Here is a 17,424-nt window from a genome sequence, read left to right on the forward strand (position 1 = left end):
TTGATATCAGGAATGAAATTATTACTAGAAAAAAAAAATACTTTTGATAACAGTAATTGCAAAGTAAAAAAGTGAATTCTTGAGCTGAAAAAATGATTTTATAAACCTTATTCTCAGTAGCGCCATCTTTGATTTTTGACGTTAATGAAAACGAGGCTGTGAGGGATAGACTTACCGTCTCAGTGACATACAATGTATCAAAAAGCCTCTACCACATCAAACTTTCCACAACTCTGTCTATGTCTACTGAAATTTCTTAGAAAGATATTTTTTTTCAATTTTATGTCAGTGGAACAATCCAAAAAACACTTTAAACAACTGTACAACCCATTGAAGAGACTGTACATCTATACCTCACAGCCTCGTTGTCATTCCCATCTAAAATCAAAGATTGCGCTGCTGTAAATAAGGTCTTTTACTCAATGATACTTGACATCTTTAATTGCATTTTCACTAGTAGAATTTCACAATGATCTGTCATTCACTCCAATGCAAAGTGCAACAGATATATAATTAATTTCTTATTAGTTGAAATTTTAATTTCACATATCATTTCTTACTTTTCTTATTCAACAATTAAACCAGTAAAAATGGTAATTTTTTACATCTGTAAATGTATTTCACCATGTTAGATTTGGTATTTCAGATATCTGGAAATTAATTTCAGATATCAGTAAACTGGAGAGTAATTAAAGACATCTTAAATCGCTTTCATAATAGTTACAATCACAGTACAAATATCCAAAATTAGCATTGCCACTAGTGAAAACCAAATTACAGATATCAATAGCATTTTTACTAGTTGCAATTCAATTTGGGTATTGGTCTTTGTTTAAGAGAAATAGCTCCTAGGTCAATTTATCCAATTTATGAGACTGGACCTCTTTCATTTTTCTTATACTGCATATGTAATTTTCCATGTATATGTTTGAGTCATCCTTCACTAATTCACCTCAACAGGAAATGGACAAAAAGCAGGCCGCAGCCTTTGGTCTCTTATGCAAATGGATTATTTACCATTTTAAAGCTAAATACAGACTGTCAGCAAAAAAAAAAAAAAAAAAAAAAAAAAGAATCCTGCTGGTGTGAAGCATGTGTTAATGATCTGAGACCAACTTGTGTTACAGACTGTACAGTCAGAACACACAGCACTATTCTATACATATCAACACACATACACACACCATAAACATAGACCTGCCCACTTTCACATACATGCTTTTAAGACAAGGAAGAGTAATGTTAAAAACTCCTGATACAGGCTCAAATGCAACTCCTCCATTTCTGGAAAGGAATGTGGTGGCAGACTAATCTCTCTCTCTCTCTCTCTCTCTCTCTCTCTCTCTCTCTCTCTCTCCTCATTCTCCTGTTCTTCCATTGTCTCCTTTGTCAAAGTGTAAATTAAGCCTTAACCAGCCTTACTGCAATTCATGTGTTACACTGACTTTAACTCAACTCTCACAGCACTAACTTTTTAGTTAGGACACCATTTGTAATAAGTGGTGTTTGCTAAGACAACCATCACTATTACTCTTGCTCAAACTTAGATTTTGGGTAAGCTTTATGGTTAGGTTTAGTTTAGTTTAGTTAGTGGTTAAACTTAGGAAAAATCATTAATAACATTGCTTATTGGTTTGTTTATATTTCTGTATGAGACTAAAGGTTTTATGTTTTTTTAAGGACCCAACTCATATGGTTTCTAATGATTTCACCATCTCATACAGATTGTTATGATTTATCATGAGATTGGGTTGTATTTTTTGCCTGTTTCATCATCCGAAAGGTGAAAATCATACATCTTATTATTTAGAAAAGTAATAGCACACCTCTGCCTGACCTGAACCATTTCTATGGACAAAAATATCATAGAGACTACGAGTGGGATTTTTTTTTTATTTTGGCCGTTAAGCGACCACCTTGCAACCTACCAAGAACATTTCAGCAACTACATAGGATTGTGCTAAAACCAATAAAAAATCTTAGTAATCGCAAAGCCCTAGCAACAACACCTGCATAGGCAAAAACCATTTACATTTTCTTCAGAAAATGCTTTAAATATCATTTCTAACTGTTGTTAGAAAATATAGTAAATTTCCTTGTCTTCAAAGCCATTAACATTTCCAATTTTGTAGTTTGTTTAACATCATGAGCTTTTCTTATGTTTTAACTTAGTTCCTTTTTTCCAGGTGTTCAGAACCAAAACCAATTCCTTTTGCAATTCTTTGTGGGTTGCCAAAATGTGTCAAGAGCAGATGGCCTATCTAACATAATAACAAGATAAAATTAGCCTGTCTTCTCAATCTGGATACACTGTACCTCAGAGTATTGCAGAGGACCACAGTGGCCCATTTACAGCACACAATCTTGTCGTACTTTCAAACGTCAAACTGACAAAGAAGAAATAGAAGAGAGGAAATTAGAAAATTGTTTAATGCACATTTATAACACCAGTTATTACCATTCTTAAGGAGTGTAAAAATACCTTTTTAAATGGCAAATGTCATTTAAAGGGAGCCTTCCATTTCTCATTTGCTCAACACTACCCGTGAATCCAGCAGGGAAAATCCACCAATCAGAGAATCGTGGCCAATAAAGTGCACCAAAAGAGCTCTGCAGCGACCGTCCACTTCCATGACACACTGTGAATCTCCCTACACTCTCAAACTACTTAAATATTTGCATATATATATATATATATATATATATATATAAATATATTTATACACTGATGAGCCAAAACATTATGACCACCTGCCTAACATGCTGTTGGTCCTCCGCGTGCCGCCAAAACAGTGCCGAACCGCAAAGGCATGGACTCTACAAGACCCCTGAAGGTGTCCTGTAGTATCTGGCACCAAGACATTAGCAGCAGATCCTTCAAGTCCTGTAAGTTGCTAGGCAAGGTGCCATGGATCAGACTTGTTGGTCCAGCACATCCCACAGATGCTCAATCGGATTGAGATCTGGGGAATTTGGAGGCCAGGGCAACACCTTGAACTCTTCATCATCAGAATCAGAATCAGAATGAGTTTTATTGCCAAGTGTGCTCATGTACACGAGTTTTTTTTTTTGTTTGTTTTTTTTTTTTTTTGTGATAGGAGAAACAAGCAAGTATACACAGAAAATTACAGTGAGACACAGAATATAAAACAAGGTAAGAGTATAAATAGATATACAAAAAAAAAAAAAAAATTTAAAAAATCATGTTCCTCAAACCATTCCAGAGTAATGTGTGCAGTGTGGCTGGGCGCATTATCCTGCTGAAAGAGGCCACTGCCATCAGGTAATACCATTGCCATGAGGGGGTGTACCTGGTCTGCAACAATGTTTAGGTAGGTGGCACGTGTCAAATTGACATCCACATGAATGGCCAGACCCAGGGTTTCCCAGCAGAATATTGATGAAATCCTGCAGGCTGACATATCATTACTGTATTAATATTGTGTTCACTTAACCTAGGATGTGGCATTTACTGTTTTTTATTATTTATTCTCTACTGGTAATATTGTTATTGGTCTTGACTCAGGCTTGACCTACTCTGGTCTCAGCCTGGAATTAAAATAAAAAAGATAAAAATTATTGGAAAAATGCTTCCAGAACCAAGATGGATGAAAAAGTGGGCAGGCACTGTTGTGCTCTATTGAAGAAAAACAATTTACACACTTCAGCTGTAAGTAAGGTTTAAATCCCTCCTTAATTTACTTATCAAGTAAGTTTTTTCTTCTATATTTTTTGCTCTCTCTCCCTTTCTCACACTCATGCCATTGCATTCTATTCAACCTCAACTAGCCATTAAGCATCGACTCACCATGATTTATAAAGTTATTCCAAAACAATTACAGGCAGGAGTAACAAAAATGTCATTGGGAAGGTAATTACAACCAACAGGTCCAATTTGGTTGCTCCATTTGACCTGTCACGCAGCAGAGAGAGAGAATGAAAGCACTGGTGGAAAGGTCACAGCGATGGATGGCCTTTTCAACTGACACGTGTGTTGCAACACTGCAAATTATCCATAGCAATTTGTAGGTGTGCAGAGCATTTCCATAATAGCACCTATATTTTTTCCCCTGTGACATTTCATAAATAGGATCAAGTTAATATTTTCACAGCTGCTTGGTTGTTTATATTGGTGTTTAGCACGCACACTCATGGGTTGGTACTAAAACCCACTGAGATGGAAATGGAGAGCAGAGTGGTTATGGAAACAAAGATGAATCAGTTTTCTTCTTGAAATGTGATGATCTGAGGTTTGGCTATTGCAGTTTTTCTTTGAGGGGGGTGGGGGGTTAGTTGAACATTATAAAAGAGGGAAATATTCCAGTAACCTGTTAAATTTACTTTCATGAAGCCTCAAACATCTTGAAAGCCCTCGTGTAACGCCGCTTTCAAACTGGAGAAAGCTTTGATGGAGCAATGTGTAAGATTCATTTTCAGGGTGTGGAAAGTGTTTGAAATCAAGCTTTTGGATTTTTGAAAACATGACCGGACCTGCCTGTCTGAAATTAAAAATTTTCGACAGATACCTATGTCAGAGTTTGTTGAATGACAACTGAACTGCAAAAATAATGAGATTTTCAAGCAGGTTCTCTAAACACTCTGTCCGTTCTATATTGGTTGTACAAACAGATAGTCCTGCCCCAAACTCAAACAGTCACAACCAATGGTTGAGTCAAAAGTTGACATGCCACTCAAACAACCAGGGGTGCATTTCCCGAAAGCATCGTTAGCCAACTATGGTCGCAAGTTCCATTGTATTGTTACCAACATTGTTCAACGATGGGGTGTTCCCCAAAACCACAATTCCAACAAAGATTAGCAAACAGCATCGCAAAATTGTGTGGTTGAAACTACAGCACTTCACTTGTGGTTAAAAGCAGTTTCTCGTTCGTTTGCGGAGTTGACGTCATTTGTCTTTGCTGAGGCTTCTATATCTTTCATTACATACATATCTTTAATTCTGCCAAGACTTTTGACTTCGTTTACATGCTGGGGCTGTACAGAAAGCAGTGTTCTAAAACTTAATGTAAACAGGAACACGCCATTTAAGGGATGGAAAGAAAGCGGTTTAACACAGCTAGGTTTCTGACAGAGAACGCAATTTTTGTGTCCATGTAAATGCATAATCAGCATTTTAATAGGTTTATGAGTGGGTGTAACAGGTAAAGGATGGACAAGGAGGAGGCGGGAACCGGCTGAACAATCAACATAAACTTTTAATGCATAAATGAATTAAACAATGAACTTAAACAAACATAAACACACACAGTGCGGCTGCGTGTGTCTTTCTCTCTCTCATTCTGGCATCTCCGGCTCCCCTTTATCTCTCTCTCTCCTGCTGATTAATTAACTCAGCGCCGGCCGCGCACCCTCACGGCCCGGCCATGGCCTCCTCCTCGTCACACTCCTCCCCCGCCCGATTCAGGCCGGGGTGCCATCAGGACTGGCCTACCCCCCCATTTCTGGAGGGGAGACGCTGCACTTTCGGCCCTTCTGGCCAGCCGATAGTCCACCCCGCCAACCTGGGGAGAGGGGAGGGGAGGATGAGGGAGAGGGGAGAAGGGAGAGGGAAAGGGCAAGACACAGAGAGAGAAACATTTGCGGCGATTCAAAAGCTCATTTGCATGTGAAAATAACGAACTGCAAATTTGCCGCAAGTTTTGATTTTTTGAAAGCGTTGTGTCCCGCAGAAGAAAGAAAGTCATTTGAGTTGGAGACTGCAGAGTAAATGATGAGAGAATTATACATTTTGGGTGAACTATTCCTTTAAGCAGAGAGTTACATTGATGTGATGTTTTCAAAATGCAACAGAGCCACAGTGTTTACACACTTCAGAAAGGCAACCTACCAATGGCTTACTTATAGTTGACTGAACATTAAACTGGGAAAGAAGAAATTATTTTAAAATCGAAAAAATTTCACAAAGCACCTTTACATTTTTTGGTTGAATGACACATTTTCCCTTTTGTTTTTCCTCCTTGTCCTTGCAATGCACCATCTCAGCTGAAAATCAATGGATTTGCAGTGTTTTCTTAGATATTCAAATGCCCTGATGCTGAAATGTTTTGTGGTAACATTGGTAATTGTTTGATTTCCATATTCAATTTAGTTTCAACCAAACCGTGGGATAAGAGTGAGATAACAGGGTGAGTTAGCCAATACGTTCTCTCTTGCCAAGCATTCGGCTAGTTAACAAATGTATACACACAGCAGCCTGCATTATCTCTATGGCATGTGTGCTGCTCTGCACGCTGTGTTGTGTACAAAGATCTCTCCACACAAGGGCGTAGATTTGGCTTGAACATTGTGGGGGGGGGGGTTGCAGCATGAAGCATTTGCATGTTTCCATTGATCATGGTATAAATAATGGGGGAGGGTTGTACTTGCTTGTTTTGATTATTCGGGGGGGTTACCTCGCCCCATCCCCCCATGGAATCTATGCCCCTGTCTCCACACCCCATCTGCTGATCAGCACAGGGGGCGGAGCCTCTCACCTGTTGCTTCAGGTAACTAGGATCAGGACATGTTTGTGCTGTGTGTCAATGTGTGTGTTTTTGTGAATGTTTATGCCTGTTCTGTTTATGCCTGTTGTGTGTATGAGTCAGCATGTGCAGTATCCTTGCACTGTTGCCTTACCACATTATGGTCTGTGTGGTTAGATTATGTTTAAGAGAAAGGGAGAGGAGGAAAGAGCAAGAGAACAAGGGAATAAAAGTGAGGGGGAGGGGTGAGACCTTGCATGCCTTCGTCGCATGGTGTTAAAGTCATGTTTTGCTTCACTGGCTCCATTTGGCGGTCGTTGACCCTCTCCATGAGTGTACCTTCCCAAAGACTGGCCCCCAAACTCCTGACTATCCAGAACTTGATAAAGCCAGTGCAGTGCCTTAAAGGAATAGCCTCCCAAAATGAAAATTTTCTAATTTTCTCACACTCATGTTGTTTCAAACCCGCATGACTTTCTTTTTTCCGTGAAACACAAAAGCAGAAGTCAGGTAGCATACTGATGCTGCTTATCTTCATATAATGAAAGTACACAGTGACCAGGAAAGATTTCAACATAGCTCTTTAGTCTCATTTTTACTTACATATTAAAGTTGATGTCAGTGATGCCAGACAATATTGGTTCTTATGCCTTTTGTATAAGTGAGAACCGGTTCTTATTCAAAATTATTTTGTAGAAAATACAGAAATCAAATGATTTTCAGGACTTACTGTTCTGTTAACATATTTCATACATTGGAAACATACACTGAATTTGATTCTTGAATGAATTACCCTAATGAGCCTGTTCTTTTGAATCTACAGTACGAAACAGTCTCATTCCCGGATGACTCTTATGAGCAGATTCTTTAAATCTACAGCACGAAACATACAGTGCAAAGAGTGTATTCCGATTTCCAATAAATTACTCTTATGAGCCCTCTCTTTTGAATCTAACCAGTGCAGTGCGATTTTCAAACGAATGGCTCTTACCAGCTGGTTCTATTGAATCCACACCGCAAAACATACAATGCTTATTAACGAACAAATTACTTTTATTAGCTTGTTCTTTTTAGTGAATCAAAAACTTACTGAACCGCAAGTAATTCATTTCATCATGTCTAACTTGATATGAATCATGAATTCATAATAATTACTGGATGTTTTTGATATGACAATGTAAATATAGTTAAAGATACATATTATAAGCCCAAAATATACTTCTGTCAGACACGAACATACAGGACGCGTGACACAAATCTCGTCATTAGCAGAACACTTTGAACGCACAGAATGTGCATGCACCTGGATTTATTTGCACTAATTAGTGGGTTCACAAGGTGGCAACACTTACATTTTGAGCCGTTGCTGTCACGAAGAAGCGCTAGAAAAAGATGTAATAGCTGCTTAACAACAATATGAGATAAAGATAAAAACAACAACAGTGGATGTGCAAGTCAAGAGAGCATGTGTGAGGAGTTCTGGAGATACCTGCATTTGTATAACTCGAGTTTGAGGGAATATAAAGACATCTTTATGGGTCTAAACTCCTAAAGAGAAAGTCCAGTGTCTCATAGCAGTCGTAGCATGCATGCGCCAACCGTCTGTATGCACGCACAGTTACATGGAGTATACTTTGACAGACTCGCGTTCGTGTGTAGTCGATGTATTCCTGGAAGTATGCCTAGGGCTTAATACAATGTGGAATCGGAATCAGAACCGAAATCATTCAGTCGAATCAGAATTGGAACCAGAAACATTAAATTCCATTTGATTCCCATCCCTAGTCTTGTAACCAATTGTGATGCAGCAAGTTTGAATATCTGGAAGCACGAATGAGATTTTGATAATGATTTGGGAACTTCTTCAGTGAATAACATGCAACATGGGAAGGTAAACACGCTTGATCCAAAGTTTGAGTCAGTATAATGTGGCCAATCCTAGGGTACTGTAACTGTCGGAAATAACATGCTGACTTCCCAACAAATCATGTTGGTTATTTTTTTTCTTTTTTAATGTACAGAAAAGAGCAGCATGAACTTCTAAATAATTTATTTTGTGTTCCATGGAAAAAGAAAAATCATATGGGTTTGGAACGACATGATGGCAGAATTATTTTTTATTTTTTGTGAACTATCCCTTAAATATATACATGTGGCAGGGTGGAGGGTGGGGCCAGGCCGTGATTCTGCACACCTGGCCCCTAATCAGGCTGATCAAGCCCGAGAGGGATAAAGCCGACTGGAGATGGCAGTTCGACAGAGAGAGAATTACTGGCAGCTGACCTGTATGTGTTTGGTTGTGTCTTTTTGTTATATAAATAATCATTAAATATAATTTATGTTGTTAAGCCGGTTCTCGCCTCCTCTTTTCCATTGAACTGTGTTACACTTGTGCCGAAACCCGGGAAGGAGGAGGGATGCGCCGTTCCATCCGCCAGGGGCCGGAGGACTGCCTCCGATCCGCCGGGGAGGCGCGGCTGTCGTCCACTACATCGTGGAGGAGTGGCCGAGGACCAGGCTACGGCGTATCAGAGAACCGGCGAGTAAATTATTATTTCTTTCTTTTTCTCTCTCTCCTCTCTCTCCCGCTGATGCTCCGCATTGGCCTTTCCTCTTTTTAAATATTAGTATTGTTTTAGTTGGGTATAATCACCGTTCTGGTGTATAAATACCATGTTTTTTTTGTTATTGTTGTTTCCCTCCCCCTGTCCCCTCCCAGATCCAGGAAGGCAAGGATGACCTGCCAGCAGACAGGGCCGGAAGGGCACGCCCCCCCCAGAAAAGGGGGGGGCGTGTACGTCATGCCGGGGGTTCCCCGGCCTGAATGTACGAGGGACGAATGTGGCAGGGCGGAGGGCGGGCCGGGCCGGGATTCTGCACACCTGGACCCTAATCAGGCTGATCAAGCCCGAGAGGGATAAAGACAACCGGAGATGGCAGTTCGACAGAGAGAATTACAGGCAGCTGACCTGTATGTGTTTGGTTGTGTCTTTTTGTTTTAGTTAATCATTAAATATTATTTATGTTGTTAAGCCGGTTCTTGCCTCCTCCTTTCCATTGAACTGTGTTACAACACACATTAAGACTTAACACAGCCATTTGGTGTCATTGAGCTCATTAACACACTCATCATAAAGCCATATCAAACACATCAACAAAATAATACAGTGGACAGCACTTCAATATCATACAACTGCCCATTCTTCAGGGTGAATAGTATGACAACAATCATTCATCTACAGTGACATCCCATGATAGAAAAGTTTGGTTGACATTGTTGGTTGGGTTTGAAAACACTCACAGATGTCGTGGTTAGCCTTGTGGGATCCATGCATAGGGGGATGCACATGCATTTAGCAAGTGTGTAATATTATAAATGTGTACTATTGTAAATGTTTTTCGCAGCATCTTAGGTTTGAGGAAGGAACCTTTTTCTTATTAAAAATAGTTTTTTAATTTGTTATTTGGTTCTTTGGAGATAAAAAAAAAAAAGTTATTGATGTTTCATTATAGTTTATTCAGATCAGGACATCGAGAGTTTTCTAAAGAACTACTAGAGGATAAAAAGTGGCCTATGGAACTTATAAAGGTTTTCCAACAGTTGTGATTGCTTTAAGACTACATGGGAAAAACGGCTTCCCTGAGTTTAATATATGTACAAAACAAACTCAGTGAATAAAAGGATAAAATATCACACACCACTATCATGCTGTTCATTCAAGTAATGCAATCCATATTTTCTACATGAATATGTCCATAGAAGTCAGTGGACGCACGTCCCATAGAGCACTACTGAAGCCGTGCTTCAATGGCAGTTCTATGGCAGATCCCTGAACCATTCAAATCAAGTAGAAGATCAACGATAATTAGACGAGAGGCTCTAAACATGTCATTTTGGGTCCTGCTTGACCGCCTGCTCTGGGAGTCTATGGGAAGGGAGTTTCATGAGCACTGAATTGCATTGTACATTGGACATTGGGCTTTCAATCAATGTCTTTTTGTTTGTTTTGTTCTGGCTTCTTTATATGATGATTGGTCGAACTCTTAAATGGCCAGGAATTCCCAACAAATGGCCAACAATTGAAACTGTGATGTACATGATTGACATCATATGAAATGTAAAATCACAGCTGTTGAGCGTAGAGTGTTTAGCAGCTCGGAGTTACACAGGCAGTTATTTGCAATCTGACATAATGTGATTATTTCAGCTTTCATAATTGGATATTTGGCCTATTTTGTTGCACAAAGAGTTTGGAGCTTAGTTAATTATTTTCATTAAGAAATTTCACTGTTTGAGTAGTAGTTTGAGCAACTTTTTGGGGAAACGGGAATCGCAGACACCAAAAGCAATAGTCTATGCTTTCCCACTTTTGAAAAGCACCAGCAGCCATTGTTCTCCAATGACATCACCTGGTGAAACCCCCAAAATACAGTTTTTCTCTAAGATAACAATTAGATTAAACTGAGATCTCGTGGAGTATCCTGCTTCTCAGACATTTCAATTGAGAAAAAGACCCCTATAATCTTGGATCTCCTCTAGAGTTTCAGAAGAGATCTCAACAATGTCTCAAACTGTGTTTTGATTTGTCAGCATTCCAAAGTCTGAAACAAAAATTCTGAGATTTCAATAAACTAATATTTCTCATCAAATTATCCCCTGACCAAATTTTCTGAGCTATACTATCAACAATAATTACATAGACATCAATGAGACATTTGTTTGCATATGATAAGAGTACAGATCTATTTTTATTCCAAAATAATTTTAAGAGAAACATCTGAGACAAAGCTGATACTTAAATGAAATATAACAGAGAACTCGGTTCAAACTGAAACCTACATATTTAAGAGTGTTTAAAAGGGAGAGAATAGTAAACAGTATATTGGCCTCATCCAACATGTATTTCTTCTGTTGTAAGTGCACTAAACATCTTTTCTTGTCTCAGAGCAGGTTTTGGCTTCAGTCCCCCCCCACCCCCCCCTCCCCAGGATCCCATTAGCTATTCATAGCACTCAAGGAATGTGGTTTCCCCACCCCATGATTTGTTTGCTCACTCTCTCTTCTCTCTCTCCACCCTGCTTCACGCTGTGTCAGAATCAGAATGAGCATTATTGCCAAGTATGCTTCCACATACAAGGATTTTTTTCTTGGTGACAGGAGCTTCCACTGCACAAACAATACAACAACAAGACAGAGATAATAATAACAATAAAAAAAAATAAAAAAATAAAAATAAAGAGCAAATAGAAATATAAGTATATATATAAATACACAATAAGACAAGCATATACATATAGTATGTACAAATACAAATCTGTTATATACAGTGCAAGGGAAATGTAATGCAGAAGAGGTAGGATATGTTAAATAATATAACTGACTAGACTGTGTATTGCACATACTGTAATTATAGTATAGTTTTAACTGTTCATGAAATGGATAACCTGAGGGAAAAAACTGTTCTTGTGCCTGACGGTTCTGGTGCTCAGAGCTCTGTAGCATCGGCCAGAAGGCAACAGTTCAAAAAAGTAGTGGTCTGGGTGAGTGGGGTCCAGAGTGATTTTTCCAGCCCTTTTCCTCACTCTGGAAGTGTACAGTTCTTGAAGGGAGGGCAAGGGGCAAGGTGTTTGTGTGTATGTGTGACCAGCTCTTGTCCTGAATACATCTGGCATTCAGTGTTCATGTAGGTCATAGGCTGGTTATGACACAGCACTGTGTGAAGAGGATGGTGGACTCTGCTCAGAGCAAGTTCAGTTGCAAAACACTGTCATGAAGCATTACACAACACAAATTTTCATAAAGATGTATCTGCAATGTTGAGGAGAATCTAGTATCACGTATCCAGACCTTTGACTACAGCAAAACGTCTGGTCCATATTGCAGCTTATTCTGGCAAAGAACCGTCACTTAGACAGGAAGAGCTGTCTCAATGACACAAAATACAAGGAAAAATGTCAGAAAATGTGTAAGTTCAAATTACAAAATAACTTCAGACTATTTTACTATTTTAGTTTCTTCAACTACAGGCAATTTCATGTCCCTGAGTTTGAATTTTATTTATATGAACTTTTTATTTATTTTTTTTCTCATTAAATCTGGCCTGAAAACTTTTCATCAGGCATTCATCATTTAATTTTGGTACTTTTCAAATGGTACTTTCATAAAGGTTTATGAACAGATTTTTACAGTTTTAGCCTTGTCCCAGACACAGACTTTCAATACAAATTATTACATTTTAAAAACTAGATTAAATGTAAGCAAAGAGCAAACTAAACAAATAATTTTAACATTTATTGTTTGAGAATGTCTTTCATAAGTAATGTTAATTCCCAAGTTGAAGTACCTCAGTAGATGGGTGCAGAGTATATAATATGTATTATTATATTAATATATAATTAAAATAAAGTATTAGACTAAAAGTACACCTGTAAAATCTATTTTCTTTTCTCTTTACATCTTTATAACTCTCCTAAAATGTACCTCATACATTCCCTTCTAAAGGGACTTTGTTACTATCTCACTCAAAGCGCTCGCACTTGTTAAAGAGTGGCGTGCTGTCATAGCAACCATGTTACGTTCCGTTTCTGTTTGTCCTAGGAAGGTCGTTTCATTTAAATGAGACTTGTTTAAAGGAGGACATTCGGTATACTGCAGCCTTCAAAGGACGCGTCCTACCTAGCATGCAGCCTTCCAAACGAGACACAGCCATAGAGAAAGATCAAAGCTTTGAAGAAAGTTAGTAATGTTGTTGGTTTTGTGAATTGTTTGAGGTTTGCTACCAAACTTTGCTGTTGAGCAGATATATGAATTTCATAACATTCGTAATTAATATTTAATCAGATTCAATTATTTTTATTATCATTATTATTATCATTGCTGGTTTTATAGTTATTATTATAATTAATTGTTGCCTAACAACATCCACAAAAATAATTCAGCAAATAGGGAATACAAATTCATAGATATGATTTAAATAAGTGTAGAAATAAATGACATGTACACATTTAATTACAAAAGCCTTTTGTTTTTATATATTTAAAACATGAATGATAATTTTTGACTTCATAACTGTCCAATTTGAAGAAGTAGCACACGTTTAGAATAACGTTTAGGACAAAAACCGTCCGTGTTTCTCACTTAGTGCTCATAGTTTTGAATGAATACATCACATTCAGTCGGGCGGTCACATACGGTCTAGCACAAATATTTTAATGTATCCAAAGCTCAGATCAGATCCAAAACTCCGCCTCTGCAGATGGTCGGAACTCCACACAGCCACCGTGTGACATTCCATTTGAAATGACTGACCTCTGATCTGTCATCTCTCCTTTGTCGGATGCAGTTAAAAGATGGCTTCAGTCCAGTGAGACGAAAGAAAATAATCTGCAAAAATTAAATGAGTACTTTTCAAGTTTAAATAGAATTGTAAAGAGTAAAAAGTACAAAAAAATATTTGGAAATGTAATTAAGTAAAAGTACAAGTATTCCATTTAAATTGCACTTGCACTTTTTTTTGCCAATGTGTGAACGGCTTGTAATGCAACTTAAAAAATGAGCCCATCCCGGACTTCCTAGGTTGCCTATTAAAGCCTGTAGACTGATTTTCACGCGAAGGGAGCGGGTCTCTTTTGCCGAGAAAATCCAAAAGATGTGACGTTTATGCGCGCTCCCGAGAGCCTTGCCTCAGTGCTTCCGCTATTCAACAGCGAAAACAAAATGCAACACTAGGTAACGTTAACTTAGAGATGGAATCCAGCAAATGTCCGGCTCCCAGCACAACACCGACTCCTACACAAACTCAGAGTAAGCCAAAAAAAAAAAAAAAAAAATGTATCTACTGAATCCCATCTGGCTAAGCGGGAACGTGATCGTGATCGTGGTTGTGCAAAAACTAGAGTGAACATCAGCAGGGCATTTGATTCCTGGAGGGACCTTCGTTCAGTTTTGGGGATCAAAACCGGTTTTGGGGATCAAAACCGACCCTGAATAGGCATTCTTCTTATTGGACAGGTTAGCTTAAATAACTGCAAAGCATGTGAAATATAGTGCCATAAGGATTGATTTGTGTAATTTTTGCCTGCTAATGCTGATGAATTGCAAGCTACTTTGCTTCATAACTTTCAAATAATTTCAACGATCTTCTCTTTATACTAAAAGTCAGGTATACAGGATAAATTTAAGCAAATATGCTGGTTTCTTGATCGTAGTACAACATATGACATACAAAACATACAATAGTGCAACATAACATTGCAGTGCAACAGTAAACTGTCTGGTATAGTTCGATAGTATGTAGCTGTGTTTGTGTATCAGTATGCTATGTTAGCTGATAAGTAGTTTTAGTTTAGTCTCAAAGTTTGTAGAAAAAACAATGATAACTGTAATTTTAATTGTGCTATCTCATCTGTCAGCATGATGCCAGTGAATCAAATTCAGCCTCTTTGTACATTACGTCATTGTTTTGGTCGAAGCTCACTCGCACGCGTCCCTATGGCTGCAGTTCACTTAACGGCCACAAGTGTCATTAATAACAAGGGTTTCTGAATCTTACATACTGCACCTTTAAGTATTTGTACTCAATTACTTTACACCCATGCAAAATACAGAAAACCCACCTCCACCCCAGCTAGATCTGCTACATGGGGATTGTATGTATGTCCATTTGTGCAGCAGCATGCCCTACATGCTCGATGCAGCATGTCTTGCGTTTTGTCTGCAGCAGCAGCAGCAAATCCACATGCTTAACTCAGTGTGTATATGTATTTTCTAGCCGTAGAATGTCTCCGTACTTGCTCTGCAGCAGCAGCAGCTTAGCAGATCTAGTCCGCCAAGACCAATATCTTATCAATACGTCATATCCACATTAACATGCTAAATCTTTCCAAGAGATGACATGACTGAACTTTAATTGTCAGTGACATAATTTGATGTGCCATTGTAATTCTAAAGTTTGAACATGCACTTTGATATAGTAGCACCACCTGCTAAAAATCACCAATCTCTCAAACATTTTAAAACAATGACTTATTTCTAAAAGAAAATAATAATTAAAAAAAAGTCTTCATTAACATGGACCTCCCATATATTTTTGCAAATTGTTTGCGTGAAAATGCCCACTGATAGTGTGAACACTCCCACAAACTTTAGTGCTGTCATGAAAATTGGATAAGACGTAGTGCACAGTGGTAGCTCATAACATTGCGCCTAATGCAGGTACGAAAATACAGGCCATTGTTTTTGTGCCAGATAAAAACAGCTCTGATTAAATTCTATATAAGCTGAATATTATTTATTTGAAAAGATATTCCTTAGTGCAGATAAATAGATTTGGGCTATAGTTTAACTACTTTAAATTGAGTAGCTTGAAACTTGAAAGTTACAGTTTCTAAGTAGCTTATGTGCTTTAAGCACATTAAACAATAAATGAACTGATGTTATTATATTTAACAACTTGATTTTTACATTACACTCATTAATGGTGACTGCCAATGTGAAACTCACTGCCAAAATGTTGAAGCTGGCATGACAACATTCCCAGTATTAGCTAAGCTATTCTTCGAGATTGGGATTTTATTGCCCATTTCTTTGTCTGCCAGGTGCAAATCATATCAAATCTAGTTTGGTCGCTTAGAAAAGTAATAGAACACCTCCCCTTAACAAACCTCATGATTAAAGCCATTACATTGCAAGCACATGGTCTCATTGTACATATTTAACATGCATTCTTGCATTTCTGTGGTGGTAACATACTTCAGTAGTCAAGGGGGTGACCGTTTTACCATGAATTGCCTGTGACAGGATATGTTATTGTTTAGGTAGCTAGCAATAAATATGTTGACAGTTTAACTAACAGCGAAAAGTGTATATGAACTGAAAATCTGCTGTTTTACTTGTGATTTGTGTGAAAGTGAATAAGAGTCATTGTTGTAGAGCCACTAGTTTTCTTTTCACCAGGAAACTGCTGCGCTATGTACAACGAGCCATGTAACAATCATGAAGCAAAATTTTAGTCATAATAACGTGATTCTATGAGACCAGTGGTGCCTGCATTTGTTCGGCCATACACACTGTGCGTACCATGAGCGCTCCGACCTGATAAATAATTACTCCGAATATTTCATAAATCATGAAATGTGTCCCGTATTTCTGTTAGCGATGACCAATTTGCAAATGAATCATTCTTTTCAGTAAATTGGCCAAACAGGCTTGCAAAACTGTCTGAATCGATTAGTGATTCAGTACAATTAGTTCGGACCGCTCTCTCACTGAATTATTTGGAGAGGTTTCTCACACAGTAAAACAGTACCTGGATATTTACGAACAATCAACTGAAACAAAAGTCTATGTTTTTGAGAGGCAACTCTCAGCTAGTGCTGTTTCTTGTTTGACTGGGGCTGTTCAATCTGAACGTGTTTTTGTGTCTGCTCGCCTTGTTTTTCAATCGTTTTCCATTCGCTAAATGGATGTCTTTTGACAACTGCGTCACATTTCGCTGTGTTTTTAGGATCTCTCACGGGAGCATTGCATTTTTGGACGCCATGTCAAGTTAAAAATAACTTCTTCAACTAGGGTGACCATACGTCCTCTTTTTCCCGGACATGTCCTCTTTTTCGGACCTTAAAAAAGCGTCCGGCCGGGATTTCTAAATTTGCGAAAATGTCCGGGATTCGGCTTTAGTTGCATTATGATGTGCATCTGGTCTAATACTTCATTGTGTGTCCACGCATATTTGCATTGCTTTAACCCCTCTTTGTAAGTCCCGCCTTCTCGCACACCAATAGGTCGATTAAAAGAGGCTTGCAGCAACTATTGGCCAAATTCCTGCCTGTCAATCTCTCCGCAAACGTGCAAAGCGCTGTTGTGTTCGGCATCAAACAGTTGCTTGACAGTAGCAGCAAATGACAGCTGAGTGGAAACAATGCCCAAACGAAAGTGCAAATT

The sequence above is a fragment of the Myxocyprinus asiaticus genome, chromosome 34 (genome assembly GCF_019703515.2).
Source record: "Myxocyprinus asiaticus isolate MX2 ecotype Aquarium Trade chromosome 34, UBuf_Myxa_2, whole genome shotgun sequence".
Classification (NCBI taxonomy): domain Eukaryota; kingdom Metazoa; phylum Chordata; class Actinopteri; order Cypriniformes; family Catostomidae; genus Myxocyprinus; species Myxocyprinus asiaticus.